Source organism: Periplaneta americana, chromosome 4, assembly GCF_040183065.1.
Source record: "Periplaneta americana isolate PAMFEO1 chromosome 4, P.americana_PAMFEO1_priV1, whole genome shotgun sequence".
In the NCBI taxonomy this organism is placed as follows: Eukaryota; Metazoa; Arthropoda; class Insecta; order Blattodea; family Blattidae; genus Periplaneta; species Periplaneta americana.
In genome coordinates, this window is record NC_091120.1 from 32,501,407 (window position 1) to 32,521,205 (window position 19,799).

Sequence of the window (19,799 nt, forward strand, 5' to 3'; positions counted from 1 at the left end):
AATTATATAAAAGGAATACACTTTTACCTTACATTACTTACGACACATTCGCTTGCTTGTTTCTTATGAAACATCTTGCTTCTATAATGTATAGACATGTAAAATAAGCAGGGAAGGAAAGAAAGCATGACTCGTAGCCCCCGGGCACACCCAGACGAAAGTCGAATGATTAGGCTACGCAGGAAATGGTCTTATTTTTATTTTTGTTTCGAAACAGTCCTATTCACTCGCACGAAGAATCTAGGGCCAAGCCCGTTCGTCTACTCAACTTAAAATACAGACGTGGACAAATTATTAACAAAATTGATGATTTTTATGATAATTCTGTTTACAAAATTTGACTTTTCAATTTAGACTACAGTTGACAATTTTGCATATTTCCATCATTACAGGAGACAGAAATATGCAAAAACATCAACTGTAGTTTAAATTGAAGAGTCAAGTTTTGTAAAAAATATATAATAAAAATCTTCAATTTTGCTAACAATTTGTAAATTAGCAAAAATGTCAACTGCATTGAAGAGTCAAATTTTGTAAAAATATAAAACAAAAATCTTCAGTTTTGCTAATAATTTGTAAATATCCAAAATGTCAACTGTAGTCCAAATTGAAGAATCGAATTTTGTAAAAATATACAATAAAAACCTTCAGTTTTGCTAATAATTTGTAAATATCCAAAAATATCAAATGTAGTCCAAATTGAGGAGTTAAAGTTTGAAAAATATACAATACAAATCTTCAATTTTGCTAATAATTTGGAAATACACAAAAATGTCAACTGTAGTCTAAATTGAAGAATCATTTTTTGTAACAATATATAATAAAAGTCTTCAATTTTGCTAATAATTTGTCCACGTCTGTAGACAGTGCCATCAAGGTGACACATACTTTCCATTACATTTTTTGTGCATTTCAAAACAATTTACATTTATGTATATTTTAAATAAATGCATCCTCAATTAATTATGCTTCACGTTTGATTTCCGCTACCTCGCCCGACAAGTACACATACAGTGACACACTTCTGAACACACATAGACTCGCACATTCACATAAAAATTAGAACCAGGGAGAAAGAAAGGAGGAAATGAAGAACGAGAGAATTAAATAAAAATGACAAGAGAATTGAGTAAGTATAGAAAAAACGAAAACATTTTAACTTAATGTAGGCCTATAAACTGTGTCAGTCTGTGCCATAGCCTCGTGGTCTAAGGCATATCTGAGGAGGAACGGCACGTTTGTGAAAGGTCAAACTGATCTTGTTGATTGAGGTAAGGTACGTTTGTAATTGAACACTGATTCACCATTTTTGACCTCAAGTCTCACAAATCATATAGCTTGTTAGGTGTGAAACGCCTGTCATATGCCAATGGGTTTGTTGTATTGGCTAGCAAGGTATGACATTTATTTAGAGGTAGTTATTAGATAAATGATGATAATAATGGGAAATTGGTAGAATGTTGTGAAGTAGAAAATTTAGTCTATACATACTTCCTTAACTTAAAAAAGGATTCTCACTAATCCACTCGTTTAGAGGCAATTGAAGGACTTCCTACTTTTATCCCTGAAAAAGATTTTAGTGCAAACACTCGTGACGCTCCACTTAGAGTACTGTGATATTCTGTTACTGACCTAAGCGTTACTTCGGCGCAAAGAGTGCAACGTTTCGTAATATGTGCGTCCGTTTCATCTGCAATATTCGCCGGGCTTATCACGTAACACCATCCCTCGAAATGTTGTCTTGGCTACGTCTAAAAGATCGTAGGAAATCCACTGTCTTTCTCTCCTCTTTCACATATTGCATTTCTCCACTCCTGTCTATCTCTTGTCTCGTTTTCAAAACTCATCTACCTACCATAATCTAGACACACGATCACAAGACTCCTCAATATTATCCATTCCCTCCCACCGAAAATCCTCATATTCATCTTCTTTCACTGTGGCTGTTCCTCGACTTTGGAATTCCCTACCGAGTAATGCAGGGACTGTCAGACATCAAATCCATTTAAGAATAGACTAAGGAAATATTTTTCATACAATTCTCGTTAACATTAATAGTTCTTTCAAACTTCTCAATGTTTAATGGTTATATATATAACTTATATATATATATATATATATATATATATATATATATATATATAAAAGGATTATCTTCAAATATTACATCATCATCTCTATTTCAATTAATCCACTTATATTATTTGCCGTCAACAATTAACTTTCTTTTTTCTCGAATATTTCAAATCACATTATATTGTACATGTTTATTGTATTCAGGACCCTTGTGGTCATTCAAAATCTTTGAGCTGATATCTTTGATGAATAAATAAAAAAAATACATATCACAGGATAAATATTTAAATTCTCATTATTATTATTATTGTTATTATTATTATTATTATTATTATTATAACTATATCTAATCAATGTTTATTATTATCTCACTAACATTACTTATCTAACTTTCATTATTTACTTTTACTTTCATTATTCACTTTCATGTTTTTTACGATCTAGATAATAATGCAATAACTACTGTAAGTCAATTGTATTCAGTTAGAATAGAGTCTGGCTGGGCGGAAGAGAAGGCCTACCGGCCTTAGCTCTGCCATATTAAATAAATAATATTATTATTATTATTAACTATAAATTATATAATGGACTCTCCAGGGTTTGAACGCCGATCTTTAATGAAAAACTGATCCAACAGACTTCAACTGAAATAGTTTAATTACAATCAATTAATGTACGATAAAAGTTTTATATCTGTATGTTGGTGATGATTATGATGAGGAGAAGAAGGAGGATGCGAGGACGGGAAAGCTACTAAAAAGTACATAAGTGCGCGTCACTGCAAGGGATCTGAGGCTGCGGTTAAGAAACTATGTGAGCTCCAACCCAGTTGACCATTTTTCTCACTCCGTGTGTGTCGCTATTTTGCCGAAGGAAACTAGAAAAATTTTAAGAGAAAGAGGAACGTAACATATTAGAAGGTACAATTTAAAGAAAAGAAGAAAAGTTGCAGAGCCGTAACCAAAAAAAAAAAAAAATGTTTTTAAGCTACAGGGCAGATTCATGTAAAATTTAGTCTAGACGTAGACAGAGATGAGAATCGCCATTCTCATTAGTCAATAAAAGAAAATATCGTAATTACAATATACAATCTGATCCCTATGGGGAGATACAAAATAAAATCGCTATAAAATAAATAAATCTGGAGTAAACAATGTTATTTTATTTGCAATATGATGATGAAACAGGAGTTTTGCATCATTCTTTCTAAGAACAAAAGAAATGAGATTATCTCTTAGCAACGATTGAATAAACAAAACGTCGTTTAAATGCAAAGCAACGAACTAAATGCGTGTTATGTTTTACAGAAATTGGAAGTATCTTATCAGCTGAACGTTGTTTTCGCCGTAAGTATGATGTTCGAAGAGCTACGAATTGCAAGTAGATAATGTTATGGTATTGCACGTCTGAAGAAAGTGGCTTTGTTAACATGTCACGCATTGGTGGAGTAGGCGTGTTCTCGAAACCGAAGCTGTTGTAGCGTTGCTATGACATTTGTTGACATCAACTAAAACTCTATCCCTACAATATGAAACGTGTTTAGGCATTATTTGATTTGCAGAAATAGATCACATATCTTCATATTACAACTGCGACAGGAAAACCACATGGGCATGGTGTTCCAACAGGATGGCGCACATCATTGAGGAAAAGAAGTCGTGATTTTCTGAATAACATTTGACATCAACTAGTGCGGTTGTGGTGGGCCAATTACGTGGCTTCCAAACTCTCCAGACCTGACACTATCCGATTTCTTTGTCTGAGGTTTTGTAAATAGAGCTGTCTATACACGACATCTCATAATTCTCTGAGCTTTTGAAAAAAAAATGCCCTGAGATGTAGCCTAAGAGAACACAGAAGGAAATAACCTCACGATGTGAACCGTACTGTGTGCACAATAGTGGGAACGTTGAGACCTAATATGGTCAAAACTTCCGTCCTTCTGGAATGTATTTACAGATTATTGGAAAATAAATAACATTTATTTTCCTGTGGACAAACTATACTTCGTTCCATAATGTTAGACAGGAGAAATAAACGTTGCCAACAGCAGAAGAGAGTAGTATAATTGCTATTTAACCAATGGCAGAGATTTCATTCCATGCTTATCTTTAAGTTGGATCGGGGTAGAACGCTTCAGATCGCTCAACTCCAAGACAAGCGTGGAATGAGACCTGTGCCATTGGTTGAATAGCAATTATACGTCTCTCCTCCTCTGCCGGCAATGTGTACATCTCCTGTTTTTTTACTTGGTTATTTAACGATGCTGTATCAACTACGAAGTTATTTAGTGTCGATGGGATTGGTGATAGCGAGATGGTATTTGGCGAGATGAGGCCGAAGATTCGCCATAGATTACCTGACATTTTCCTTACGGTTGGGGAAAACCTCGGAAAAAACCCAGCCAGGTAATCAGCCCAAGCGGGAATCGAACACGTACATCTCCTTTTAGACATTATGGAACGAAGTACAGTTATATGCTCTTAGGTGTAGACTTTTTTTAATATTGGAAGGGAGTAGGACTCCGCACAAAACTCCGACAAAAATTTTATTGATATTTCTCTAATATTTCCTTACGTATTTTATAGAAAATAACATGTCTGATTTTTCTTATAATACTTACTTACTTACAAATGGCTTTTAAGGAACCCGAAGTTTCATTGCCGCCCTCACATAAGCCCGCCATCGGTCCCTATCCTGTGCAAGATTAATCCAGTCTCTATCATCATATCCCACTTCCCTCAAATCCATTTTAATATTATCCTCCCATCTACGTCTCGGCTTCCCTAAAGGTCTTTTTCCTTCCGGCCTCCCAACTAACACTCTATACGCATTTCTGGATTCGCCCATACGTGCTACGTGCCCTGCCCATCTCAAACGTCTGGATTTAATGTTCCTAATTATGTCAGGTGAAGAATACAATGCGTGCAGTTCTGCGTTGTGTAACTTTCTCCATTCTCCTGTAACTTCATCCCTCTTTGCCCCAAATATTTTCCTAAGAACCTTATTCTCAAACACCCTTAACCTATGTTCCTCTCTCAGAGTGAGAGTCCAAGTTTCACAACCATACAGAAGAACCGGTAATATAACAGTTTTATAAATTCTAACTTTCAGATTTTTGGACAGCAGACTGGATGATAAGAGCTTCTCAACCGAATAATAACACGCATTTCCCATATGATTTTTTTTCTTATAATATTAATGGAAATTGCTTAACCCTTAAATTGGCAATATATCTATAGGATACAACAGATTAATAGGCTATATGCTATAATGTTAATAGAATAGAAAAAAATTGATAGGAAAATTAAAATTTCACATTACTATAATATTGTACAACATAAAAAAATGTGGACATTGCGATAGTTGTTTTCTTTACGGTCCGACAAGGTTTAATAAACTAGTGTGAGAAACGAAGCTTTGCCAAGTTAAGGGTTAACCTAATACGGTTGAAAACTATAGCCTTTATGCAATACATTTTCCCTTTCACTGCTTCTCTCACCCTTCATTCATCCTTGCAGTTATGATGAATATGAGTTATTAGTGCCACTGCCACTACAACCAAATTTAACACTCTCTTCCCGTTCACTGGAGTTTTATTTTTGATAATTTCTTATTAAGAATTTATTAATTATTAATGGTTACATCGCAATCACTGATCATGATCACACAACAAGCAGACACCCGCGATTACGATCACCACAAGAACGATGACTTAAACTGAATGTTGATAACACCGTCCAGCATGATTTTCTATGAACTGAAACTAAATAGCGTTTCTTATCGACTTTTGTGTACTGATTACGAAAACGTAATTAGTTTTTGTCCACCACATCAGCATATTCCACAATTCTCAATTTTATTTTTAGTTATGGGACGCGGGGACTGAATTTTCAAACTTCCACATTTCCTGACAGATTTTCTTAAAATTTTTACTGTCAATTGACAGTATTAGCAGTAATTAATATTACCAAATTTTAATTTAATCGGACTAATAGTTATTAAGTTATTACTTTTTAAAAATATTTTATATGCAAATAATGCCAATTAATAAAACGTTTCCCACTGTTTCCTAGATATGACATTAAATGTAATAATATTTCTTTTGAGTATGTATTACAATTTTGGTCTTTTGTGATGTGTGAAAAATTTTGATGACATGAGGCTTTTTAAAGGCCAGTTTCGAATTCAGCCCAAAAAAAACTATTAAGAATCAGTTACCAGATCAAAATCATCGGGTCCACACCTGTGGAGTAACGGTTAGCACATCTAGCCGCGAAACCAGGTGGCCCGGGTTCGATTCCCGGTTGGGGCAAGTTACCTGGTTGAGGTTTTATCCGGGGTTTTCCCTCAACCCAATATGAGCAAATGCTGGGTAACTTTCGGTGTTGGACCCCGGACTCATTTCACCGGCATTATCACTTCATCTCATTCAGACGCTAAATAACCTAAGCTGTTGATAAAGCTTCGTAAAATAACCTACTAAAATTGAAAAAAAAAATCAAAATCATTGGAAAAAAGTAGTATTTAGTCGTATTTATTTATTTATATCTGGTAGAGATAAGGCCGTTAGGCCTTCTCTGCCCCTCTACCAGGAGATTCCAACTATAATATGAAGAATAAAATTACAATTAGCATTAACTTTACAATTACAATTACAAATTTATTTATTTATTTATTTACTTGTCTGTTTATTTATTCATTTATTTTGCTAATAATTGTAACATAAAATATAATATATACAGAAAAACTTTAGCTCGTCCCTGAAAGAGTAGAACTCGTGCTCAGGGGCGGATTCCTGAATTGAAATTAATAAATATACAACACAATTTGTCTTATGTCTACTATGCAATTAGAATATATAATTTTTTTACAATAAAATTACAATTAGTATTAAATTTACAATTACTATTACAATAAAAATCAAAGTACGAGAAGATTACCTGCTAATGAAAGCTAGATAATTTATCATAGAAAAACAAAGAATATTTTATATTTACTGAATTACAAATTAAACATAGAATAACAAAATTGTATAGTGATGAAGTTACCGGATATTGAATATTTTGTGATAGATTAAGGAAACTAAAATGCAGCACGGTGTAATGATTCCTTTTAAATTTCGTAACACATTTAATTGTTTATGAAAAATATTGAACATTAATACTAATTTATTAACTGATATTAAGCAAAGAATACAGTCGAATATACTGTTAATTGAACTGTTACCAGTAATTCCAAGTTATTATTTCCGCTTGGTAATATTTACGACCGTTACTTTTCGATCGCAATAGTTTATCATGTGTAGATTTAAACTGAACTAAAAAAAAATGTGGATCACAGACAAAGAAATAGAGCCACCATTGCGTCATTCCTCACTAACATGTGACAGCTGATCCTCTCCATGGATTTGAAATAAACATTTTTGCCTTATGCCACAGTTACTTAAAACCTAGTTCCTCTTCCAAAGAAATTAATTACTTTTTTATCATGGGAAATCTTTCTTGGAATTATTTAGAGGGGTGAGGCCTCTCTATTAATTTTATTGGGCGGCGACGCCCCTGGTTTTATAAGTTGAGGGGGCAGAAAGTGCCTTGCCCACCTAAAGTTAGCGCCTAGATATATACTAACATTAAGTCACCTCGGTATTTTTCAATTAACAAGAAGAGTTTAACACTAAATCTACATTGTTAATTACATGTAACAGCAAAAGAACATTTAAACCCACCTTACTAAATTACGTTTTACAAGATAACTGTATACAATAATGTATTTCACAATAAAACTACGACATAACATATTTAAACAAGACATCCAATCGAAATGGAAATGACTAGAAAGGCTATCGAACTTAACACGGTCTCATAGTTCAAAAGAAAGTCTCTGTCAACATGCATTGATTTTTTTTTTTTTTTTTTCGTAGAGAGTGAAACGAAACTAAAAGCAGAACATCGTTACTAAGACACGCTAACAATTTTGCTTTAGGTATATAGTTCTTTCTTTTTAGTAATTTTGTTACCAACCTACTAAGCAAAAACAGCGGAACAGGAATGGTTTCAGTAAATGAAGTAATCACCTTCCTTAACTAATTACAGCCACAGGATGGAAGTGATCGTTTGAAAATAAAAGCGAAAGTTTACGCATTTCATAAGTATGAAAGTTGGTGACCAGCAGCAATTCGTTTCTAGTTTTCAGTCTGAACAAAATATTACAAAGATCAAAACATTGAATAAGATATTGAACTGATTTTGGTACTGTTTCTGTGTTTACCATCAAATACTTTTTAGTGAAGGTTTATTTACTCCCATATCTGGGTTTCTCTTTCTATTTTCCAGTTCCTTCAGTTTGATACTACAAATAAGGTGAATCTCTCGTCATTTAGCGCCATTTTGCGTCATTTACTTGCTAACGAAACAGATAATTTGCCAATAAATTAAGGAGGGAGGTACATCTTTCGCTAATACCTATAATTTTACTATACTTCAACATTCTTTTTCATCTGAATTTATAGGTCCTCTGGAAACAAAAATTGGCATTCTTAATTTTTTTTCACTTGATTATTTAACGACGCTGTATCAACTACGAGGTTATTTAGCGTCGATGGAATTGGTGATAGCGAGATGATATTTGGTGAGATGAGGCCGAGGATTCGCCATAGATTACCTGACATTTGCCTTACGTTTGGGGAAAACCTCGGAAAAAACCCAACCAGGTAATCAGCCCAAGCGGGAATCGAACCCGCGCCCGAGCACAACTCCGGATCGGCAGGCAAGCGCCTGGCATGCTTAATATACACCATACGTAGGCCTACATCAATAAATAATTATACATCTTGATTACAGAACTTTTAACACTATATCACTTTGGAAAACGTATTATATGTCTTTCACGTGTTAAATTTTAAGTTACCTTGTTAACATGTTTCTGCCTGCTATTGGCCAATCATCAGAACTGGTTGTTGCTGGTCTTGGTAGCTTTTGTTTTGTTTCCTGTGGGGGTATGTTTGTGTAGTGTAATGTGGAGTCAAAGAGTGTGTGTGTTCTGAAATTGAGTTATTTGTTGAGAATTTCATTTGGATGTGTTTTTGTGTGTTTGTATATTTCTTATTGTTCTAAACACAAACACACAAAAATCACATCCAAATGAAATTTTCAACACACAACTCAATTTCAGAACACACTCTTTGACTCATCATTACACTACATAAACACACCCCCACAGGAAACAAAACAAAAGGCGCCAAGACCAGCAACAACCAGTTCTGATGATGGCCAATAGCAGGCCGAAACATGTTAACAAGGTAACTTAAAATTTAACACGTGAAAGACATATAATACGTTTTCTAAAATAAATAATTTTAGTGTTTTTGAAAACCGAAGAGTTATTTTTTTTAATTCTGAAAAATTTTTAGGATGAATGCTGTATTAATAATAATAGTATTAATAATAACATTATTATTATTATTATTATTATTATTATTATTATTATTATTATTATTATTATAGCACATGGCATTGCGATTTTACTCTCTTTGGTGATATCTGATATTAGTTGGCAGCACTGAAGAGACGACAAAATTAGTCTTTTAGGAACTGCTCTTTCGTGATCCTCACTATACCAAGAAGTCAATAATTCATTCATAAAAAAATCAGTAAATAAATACACGTTTGTTATTCTTTCGCTCGGTTACTTAACTACGCATTAACTACTACAACATTATGTATCATCGGCAGAATTGGTGATAGTGAGATGATATTTAGAAGAAAACTAACTAGGATTCGCCGTAGATTACTTAGTATTCCTCTTACAATTGAGAAATGCCTCGGAAAAAACGCAGTCAGGTAATCAGCTCAAACGGGATAGGAACCCACGCCCGAGTGCAGCCTCGTAGTAATAGATTAGCAACTTACTCGTGATCTACGCGACGGTGACCCCGTTTATTCTTGAACTTGTTCTAAACAAGAACTTCGCATGTAAAATCTGTAGCCATTTTTCAAGTGAAATCTCATGCCTGCAATGAATATCACGAAATCACCCTCATTCATGTGTACTATTCTCCTAGACCGAACTTTCGAGTTCGTTGACGTTACAGAAGTCATGCCAGAGCACCGACTGCAGGCTTAGACTTAGCAGGAGGCTAGATCAGATATTCTGGCTCAGCTGACTTATTACGGACTGGTAGATAACCCCGACAGAAAGTAATAGACTCCAGCTCCACTCTGAGTTTGCTGATCACTATATTCGTGCACTGAGTGCAGGCGTCCCCAGTCATTACTACGCTTTGTTGTTTCTTTATGAGAAATATTACTGGCAGCAGACTGACCAAGTAGGACACTTCTTGATTATAATCCTTGTTTCTACGAAAGCTGCGTAAGCTTGTAGAGCGTTTTATGCATAAACCAGAGAATCATTCACCTCGCAGATTTTCATTTTATTTGCAGCTCCGATTTTAAAAAGACGTTAGAAAATTAATGGTGTTGATTCGATATTTATCGATCAAATCCCGTTAGTGAACACGATCAAAGTAGTCTTGTAGTATTTCACTGAAGACTTTCCGCTACAGAATCGAGTTCAATTATTCCTTGTAGATCCTGAGAGGTTTATGAGGGACCAAGCAACTGTAGAACATTCCTTCGGGCGTACTGGAATTGGTTCCCAAATCTGTGAATCGGTTCCCAGTTCGTCCCAGAGCTATACTCGAGTTGGTTCCAGGTTGATTGCTCCTGTGTACTGCAATTGGTTCCCGCGCTAGATTAAGCCAGAAAAACATTTTCCTTCCCATTTTATACAAACTTAGGACTCTCAACTACTGTCTACGGTAGTAGGTAGGTTAAACATGTTTTGTGCTTGGCGGACACGCTGCGTCGAATAACTTCATAATTTTATTTAAAGTTGCAATATCACAAGTATCGTGGTTATGTTCGACGTTGCATTCCATTATACAGGGTGTTTAAAAAATACGGGGCTTAATTTCAGGTATGTATTTCCCACATGTAGACAATCAAAATAGTTCATTACAACATGTGTCCGGAAATGCTTCATTTCCGAGTTATGGCCTTCACAACATTGAAATTCACCGGAACGTTTTTCTTTCCGCAGGTCATTGTCATTACAGAAGATGTTCAAAATGTCCACCTCCTGCTTGAATACAGACCTCACATCGATGTCTCATTGACCTGCGAACACGATCCCAAACTCCAGGAGTATTGGCGTATGTCCTCAGAACATGCCACAATTCGATTCCGAAGGGAATCCAAATCAGGCACCGGAGACGAATAAGCCAGTGATTTTAAATGGCCCCACAACGCTACCCTTCGTGTGCTGATAGAAGGAGTCATGTTCACAGCCTCCAGAATCTCCTCCTGTACTTCTGGAGTTGTAGATCTTGGTCGTCCCCTTCCCAAACCAGGAGAGTTAAATTTTCCATACTCGCACAGACGGTAATGGAGACGTACAAATGTCTTCCGATCTGGACATTGTCGCTGTGGGTACCTCTCCTGGTACAAACGACGAGCCAGCGCAGCATTGCCGTAGCCTTACCATACATGAAGTGTATCTCTGCCAGCTCTTGATTTGAATATATGTCGCACAGTCTAACGCCTACACAACACTTAATGTAACCTTCGCCTCGGAATGAACTGTCAGAGTGCCCTCTTAATGTCTCCTTTGACGGCAACGACCGGCGGAAAGAAAAACGTTCCGGTGAATTTCAATGTTGTGAAGGCCATAACTCGGAAATAAAGCATTTCCGGACACATGTTGCAAAGAACTATTTTGATTGTCTGCATGTGGGAAATACATACCTGAAATTATGCCCCGTATTTTTGAAACACCCTGTAATATCTGAATCAGAAAGTTTCACGAAACACTTACATCCTCTTTTAACACAAGTATATCTTTCCACACCACCAGATAATGTTTTCTGAAAACCGATCATTCACCACTAAGAGTTTCTTCCTCTTTTCAACGATCATACTAGTGAAATCCATCACTAATTGCAATACGACTGTCCTGTACTTCCAGTGCCACTACTCTGATGATAATCACTGAAACTTATGATCGTTATTTATATTTTAACGTATATAAAACCACGGGGTTACCTGGTTGAGGTTTTTTCCGGGGTTTTCCCTCAACCCAAAATGAGCAAATGCTGGGTAACTTTCGGTGCTGTAGCCCGGACTCATTTCACCGGCATTATCACCTTCATCTCATTCAGACGCTAAATAACCTAAGATGTTGATAAAGCGTCATAAAATAACCTACTAAAAAACCACGGGTCATGATCGATAGGCAATAACAACTACCTCATCCCCGTTGTTGATATTTGGACACTGTCACTACTCTGCTACATGATCGATTAACATCCCTTCCCACACAGCCTTGGAACCTACTCACGTTGTTGATATTTTGTTTGGGAACCAACTGAAGAACAGCGATTCCTTCTGATATGGAGCTGTGTCCTTCTCCTCACTAGGTATGGGGAGGGGTAACTTAAAAACAGCTATCACAAAAAAATTACAAGCCCCCCCCCCCCTTTTGTTCTCCTTGTCTTCCCATTGTTCTTCTTGTTAGCTTTGTCTTCCTAGAGCTCTGGAATTAACAGTGCAGTTTCTCAAAATATTTCTTGAACAGCTACTTGAAAAAGCTACATTAACAGCTGATCTTTCTATGGGTAAATGCCGCAAACTTTACAGAAACAAAAAGTATCTATTACCAAGCCAAGAATGCTTAGATTCAATGCTCATAAAAACTTGTAAAAATATTTTCCTTTTGAAAAAAAAAAAGCTTTAGGATATTTAAATTTAAAAACATTAGGATATTTAACCCCTTCAGTCCTGAATTTATATTTAAAAAAATTGAAAAAAAAAACTGGTCACATAATCATTCTGGGGATCCAATATTCCCAAATCAAGTCTTCACAGAAAATCAAAATTTGGGGATAATTTTGACCCCTGGGGTCCCAAAACTTTAAATTTTATTTTTAATTCAGGTATAGAATTCACATTCTAGTTCATGGAATTGTTTGTTGAACACCTGTCAGGTTGCGCAACTTCGCCTTAACCCATAACATATAGTAAATATTGTAACTATGCTGTTGTAAAATTGACAATTAATATGTAATTTATTATTATTATTATTATTATTATTATTATTATTATTATTATTATTATTATCATCACTATCATCATTGCTATCTCTGTTTTCTTTCTTTTCTCTTGTATTAGCTCGATGAGAGTTCTATAGTGTTCTTTTGAATCTGTTGACCCTCTATAGGGCTTTAACTTAATTTGTGTTATTTTCATCAGTGTCCGTATTTCTTCTTTCTATTTATATGTGCTATCTGGTAGGATGGAAAAGAAGGCCTTATGGCCTTAATCCTGTCAGATTAAATAAATAAATAAAATTAAAATTAAAAGAATTGTTTCAAAAATAATATTCTCCATTTCTATCACATTGAATTTTTGAAAATATTTAAAAGTATCGAAGATATTCCAAAAAAAAAAATAAAAAAAGAAACAATGTACAGTATAATATACATCAAGCCTGAAGGGGTTAAATTTACAGTCTTAACTGTGTTTTACACTAATACTCCCTCTGTCCCATAATACTCCCTCTGTACGCCGAAATGGTATTACAGTAATTACAGACGACGGGGCAAATGAGAAATGCACGCATGAGGAGAAGCGCAGTAGATCAGTGCACAAGGTTATGCAGGGCAATAACGTGATCTTATTGAGACAAGCAACACACACCACCCAGAAGATTACCGAAAGTGGGTATTGGTTTTCAACTCACCGGTGTGGCACTGTATACAAACCAGTATAGCAAAGCAAGCTGGAAATCGTTAGTAGAGCATACTCCTGCAGTGAGTACGTACGTTTGAACAGACATGGACATCCTGGGAACACAACTTGCGGTAGTGAGTGACAGGGGTAGCAAGAACCTCACAAACAGTGAATGGAGGCGGTATAGGAGTTTTTGTTGAAAAACACTAGTCTACGGCTGATGTAGTGAAGAAAGGTGCCATAACAGGTGCGGCCGAGAAATGTCATGCCAGTAAAAGAACAGCATGCTGCATTTGGCAACGGAGGCGGAAATCTTTGGAAAGTGGATCCATGCTCATCACCAAATTAATCCCAGCAATAAATGCAAAATAGCCTCCTGGACCGAGGACAGGGAGAATTCAGGTGTCAGTTCAGCAGGACAATGCGCGTCCGCATATCGCTCCCAATGACCGCACTTGGATGGAAGCTGCAGCAGCCAGTGGATTCACTTTGAAACTCGTGTGTCCACCGCCAAACAGTCCGGATATGAATGTTTTAGATCTGGGCTTCTTGCTTGAATTGTCCTCGGAACATTTACGACGAGGCTATAGTAGCACTGCAGCAATAGGTCTGTGGTTCTAGACAAACTGTTAGAATGACAACCTTCTCGGTCTAACAGGCAGTTTTTTCGTCTTTACTCGTAGGTGATTGTTTTTCTTTGTTTCACTTCTTGGTCAATTTATACTACTCCTGGAGTTAATAAAGTTGCACTCCTAGGAGTATTTATTTTCGGCTCAATGACTAGCCAATTTGTACTGATCCTGAAGTCATAAAGTTGTACAAGTAGTATTCATGTTCTTTTTTTTTTTTTTTTGGCTCTATGACTGGCCAATTTATACAGATCCCGGACTAATAATTTTTTCTTTTGCTAATTGAGTGACAATTTTGTACTGATTCTGGAGTAATACAGTTGTATTACTCATTCATGTGTTTCATTTTGCTCCTATGTAAACGCCAGTGTAAAATTATGGACATCGGACAATTATTATGGGACAAGAAATAAAAGCGAACCGGACAATTATTATGGGACAGAGGGAGTAATAAACAAATATTTCTGAAAAAGACTATTCATTGAAATTCCTAGTTTGCCTGGAATTTGCTGAGTTGTATCTGATATCACCGAAGCTCGAATGTCTTGCTGTGCCATTTTTGTGTTGTTTTCTTATGTGCCAGAGAGCATTTCATAACGTTGATTCGCATGATGAATAATACCCCATGGAACGACAAGAATGTGATGTTGATACAGAATTAGAGGAGTGTTGATACGAACAGAAGTACCAAGAAAACTTGTCCAAGTACCATCTTTGAAATCGTCGAAACTGATAAAACATTCTAGACATGAGCTATTAAGAACGCTCCACATTAACAACGACCGAAGCAGTGACAAGGACCAGACAGACGACGTCCAATAAATTGGCCCAGTGCGTGGGCAGATCGCGGATAAAAATCAACGTGTCCACAGGGACACAATCCCGACAAAGCAGGCGCACGGGCCAGCCGGTAAGGTTTGTTATTGATTCGACGCGGTGGGCTGCTTCGCCGCCATCATGGCCCAGTCGGTGTCGGTGAAGGAATCGCATAAACGTAACTAAAAGTCGCCACTTACATGATGGACTAGGCCTGCAAGTCGTTATGCGAGCGAACCAACGTTTTTGAGTCGTTTTTTGTTTTTTGGTAGCTAAGTTTTTGCTCACGGTCCGTTTATTTCCAAGTGATGTCTGAGAACTTCTGCTGGCGCCATGAGGTCTGCTGGAAGAGGGCGTGATCCCACCCTTGTGACCTGCATCTACTAAATCACTGTGAACAACGGTCTAGTCAATTAACAGGTATTAATCTCACTGCTTAATACAATTGTAATGAAAGATCATTTTCGAGTATAACTCACAAAATAAATTTTGTTCTCAGTTTTAGAAAGAAATTCCATCATTTAAAAGTGTAAGCATTTTTAGACGTTCAGAATTTTTTACACAAAATAATATTTTTTGTAGGTATACAAGATGAACCTTAAGCAATGTCATTAATTTCAGGGGGGTTATTCATTGAGGTATTTCAAACAAAAATATTAATACAATTTTACTGGTTTTTTTATTTTATTGGGTTATTTTACGACGCTGTATCAACATCTCAGGTTATTTAGCGTCTGAATGAATTGGTGATAATGCCGGTGAAATGAGTCTGGGGTTCATCACCGAAAGTTACCCAGCTCGTATTGGATTCAGGGAAAACCCCGGAAAAAACCTCAACCAGGTAACTTGTCCCAACTGGGATTCGAACCCGGGCCACCTGGTTTCGCTGCCAGACGCGCTGAATGTTACTCCACAGGTGTGGACCAATTTTACTCGTTTTTGCTTCCTTTTCGAGATAAAAACTGTTTTATATGTAAAATTTCATAGCGTATTTTGGAAAGCCACTGACTGAATTCTCAATATGCTCAGTCAATTTAAGAGAGGAGTATATTATGATAGATGATTGAAAGAATTTTAGTTTTGTTCTTTAAATGTGCAGAAATTTCATCTGAACAAATGCAACTTTTCTCTCTGTAAAGGAATTTTAAAATGTTACATTTGTTCGGTTCAATTTTTTACACTTGGTTATTTAACGACGCTGAATCAACTACGAGGTTATTTAGCGTCCATGGGATTGGTGATAGCGAGATGGTATTTGGCGAGATGAGGCCGAGGATTCGCCATAGATTACCTGACATTTACCTTACGGATGAAAAAAACCTCGGAAAAAACCCAACCAGGTAATCAGCCCAAGCGTGAATCGAACCCGCGCCCGAACGCAACTCCGGATCGGCAGGCAAGCGCCTTAGCCGACAGAGCTACGCCGGTGGCTCGGATCAAATTTCTGCACATTCAAGGGACAAACTAAAATTATTTCAATCATTTATTACAATAATACACGGCTCTCTTAAAATGACTGAGCATATTGGGAATTAAATCGAAGGCTTTCCCAAAACACTCTATGAAATGTTTCAAATAAAATAATTTTTACCTCGAAAAGAGAGCAAAAACGAGCAAAATTGCATGAAACTTTTTTTGTTTGAAATATCTCAAAGAATAACTCCCTGAAATTAATGACATTACATAGGATTTACTCTGTATAGCTCTTGATTTGTGCATATAGAGTGTTAAAAACATTCAATATTTTGAAAGGTGTTAAAATTCACCAAAACAAGAAAATTTCGAGATATGAGTACTTCTTTATCATCACAGGAGATGTTCAATGTGATGTCCACTAAAAAAAAAGCATTTAATATTCTGAGGGGTGGTAGTAGTCAACAAAACAAAATACAATGTCTAATAAAAATTAATATCTTCCAAGATATGATTACTCGTTCATCAACACTGTAGGAGATGCTCAATGTGATTTCCATTAAAAAAGGAGCATTCTATATTCTGGATGGCAGTAAATACAAAAATATTAAAATTGCTATAGGAGACGTTAATGCCCTACGCAAACCTTCCCAATTGCATTATAAATCATAAATTCCATTCCATCTTCTCAAGATTTGAACTATGTTCTCCAGCACAGAAACGCGACTGTTTACCTGTTTTATTATCTGTGTGCGTGACCTATCCCTAGCTGCATGAACAAAATTTACAAGTACATTTCATTGACAGTTAATTTTACGTTCGCCTTCACCTCATTTGGTGGGCACACTTCAATGTCAGCACTTTCTGTCATAGATGATAGTAAATAGAGAAACAGAAGAATTAATTCAGGAAAAGTTTTTTATGTTGGTTATTTAACGACGCTGTATCAAATACTAGGTTATTTAGCGTCGATGAGATTGATGAGAGCGAGATGGTATTTGGCGAGATGAGGCCGAGGATTTGCCATAGATTACCTGGCATTCACCTTAAATTTGGGAAAAACCTCGGAAAAAACGCAACTAGGTAATCAGTCCAAGCGGGGATCGAACCCGCGCCCGAACGCAACTTCAGCTCGGCAGGCAAGCGTCTTAACTGACTGAGCCACGCCGGTGGCTAATTCAGGAAAAGGGAAGTGTCCATAAAAATTCTGACTCAATACAATATTTGTCAACAACAATTCCACTTGGACTCGTCGGGCTTGGAATTCGAGCCTCCGGGGTAGAAAGCAGACGGTATAACTGCTTATTTTGTGTGTGCGTGACAACCTCAACCTCGCTTCATTGAACCAAGTCCAAGAGTATATTTCATGGGGAGGTAATTTAGCGTCTTTCGTCGATCATAAGATAGCACATCATAATGGCAGAACTTTTTATTTCTTATTTCGTATTATAGTAATCAGAGAAAAGTAGTTTAGAATGAGGAAAAGGGAAAGCCCTGGAAATGTATTCCCCAACATAGTATCTGTCTAATACTAAATCTAATTTAACTTGTCGGAATTTGAATACAGATTAGAAATCTAGTCATTCTGCTCTGTTTGCGATTTAACAGTAGTTCTTGTTCAGAAAAAAAATACCTGCACCCACTAAATCAACATCCGAATCATCATCATTAAATTTGCTGGATAATAGTCAAACAAAAAGAAGACTTAAAAGGACCAATGCTCTTGATCTTCCATTCATTTTTACTACAGCTATTTAAAACATTGTTATTTTTCTTTTGGAGTGTAGTCATGGGATAATATCTCCACTCATGTCATATTCTTTTATAATATTTACTTATTGTCTATTGTAGACAGATTGTAAATGTGGCATAATTGTAAAAAAAACAGTAGTTCTATAGTACCAATTCCATAAGGACTTCTCATGGATAGACGAGTTGTTTGACCATCTGAACCGCGAGTAGTGTTGGTATGTGGAAATTTTTCCTCGGAAAGAAATTCATTTGGGAATATTCCCGGATGATTTTTGGGAATTTTCCTTGACTGGGATTTTTTTTATTCTTAATTGTCTATACTTTGGCAAATGTTACAAGTTACAACCCAAGTCAAACAAAGAATGTAGTGAGTATCGGCAATAATCATATGATTATTCCCGCATTCCACCAGGAGATTATGGACAACAAATTTTGACTTTTTGTTTGCGACATGAATGAAACCTCACTTTTCTAAAGGATCACACTATGCTGAACACGAATATGATAACAAAAATGCTAGGTTGGTTCTGGTTTCAGAGTAATATTAAGAAAAATTCTATAGTCATTTTTTCTATGAAAATCTGTCTGATGTGTTGTTGTTTATTGACTTTACTGGCTTTGAGCCAGAGGCCGTTTTAGGGTCTTATACGCGCAGGATGCCCTCTCCAGCCATTGTACATAAATAACAATAAATATATATTTACATACTTATACACTATTTCTGGCTTAAGTGCCAGTAGGTGTGTGAGTGCGGTGATTGGCTTTTTATTTATTTTATTTTATTTTATTTTTTACTTTTTTTTTGTTTTAATTATTTTGGTGTAGGCCTAATTTGTTAATTTGGAATGCTTAAGGAATGGTGAACGGGACAAGAGTTCGGGGTAAAAGATATCAGTTGATAGACAGCATTAAAGTATTATATGGGGAGATTAAGAGGAAAGCAAGAAAGGGAAATGCTGGGTTTGCAGTTAAAGACCTGCTCTTGGGCAGAACACTGTGCATACATACATACATTTTTGAGTTTCCCCTTCCAGTGGCAGAAGCGTCTGAATCGTTATGGAGACTTTCATGGTGTGGTGTTATTTTATTCATCTGCCTCTCTGTTGCTGTCGTGTGTCGATGTGTTGTAAAACATCGCTTACCTTTTCTAAATGTGCTTTCTCTTTGCTTCCCTCTTGTAGTCGAGTTGAGGAGCATCCCTGATGACTGTCCAGCAGTAGTCAGCAAGCATTCTTGCACTCCACTTTCCCTGGTAACGTTTTTCCATTAATGATATTTGTTGGTGGAAACGTTCCCCATGTTCATCGCTTACTTCCCACAACTTTCA

General features: G+C 36.2%; 1 protein-coding gene across 3 annotated transcripts in view; it reads left to right on the top strand.

Moving 5' to 3' along the window:
* LOC138697671 (very long chain fatty acid elongase 4-like) overlaps window positions 1–19,799 on the top strand; it is a 503,185-nt gene that overhangs the window by 395,824 nt on the left and 87,562 nt on the right. Inside the window, exon 1 of one of the 3 annotated variants that reach the window (XM_069823120.1) lies at window positions 15,438–15,727. The exons of the other annotated variants lie outside the window; for them this stretch is intronic. The gene's annotated coding sequence lies outside the window, so the exon portion shown is untranslated. Of the gene's footprint in view, window positions 1–15,437; window positions 15,728–19,799 lie in introns of those variants that run through there. 3 annotated transcript variants of the gene reach the window in all.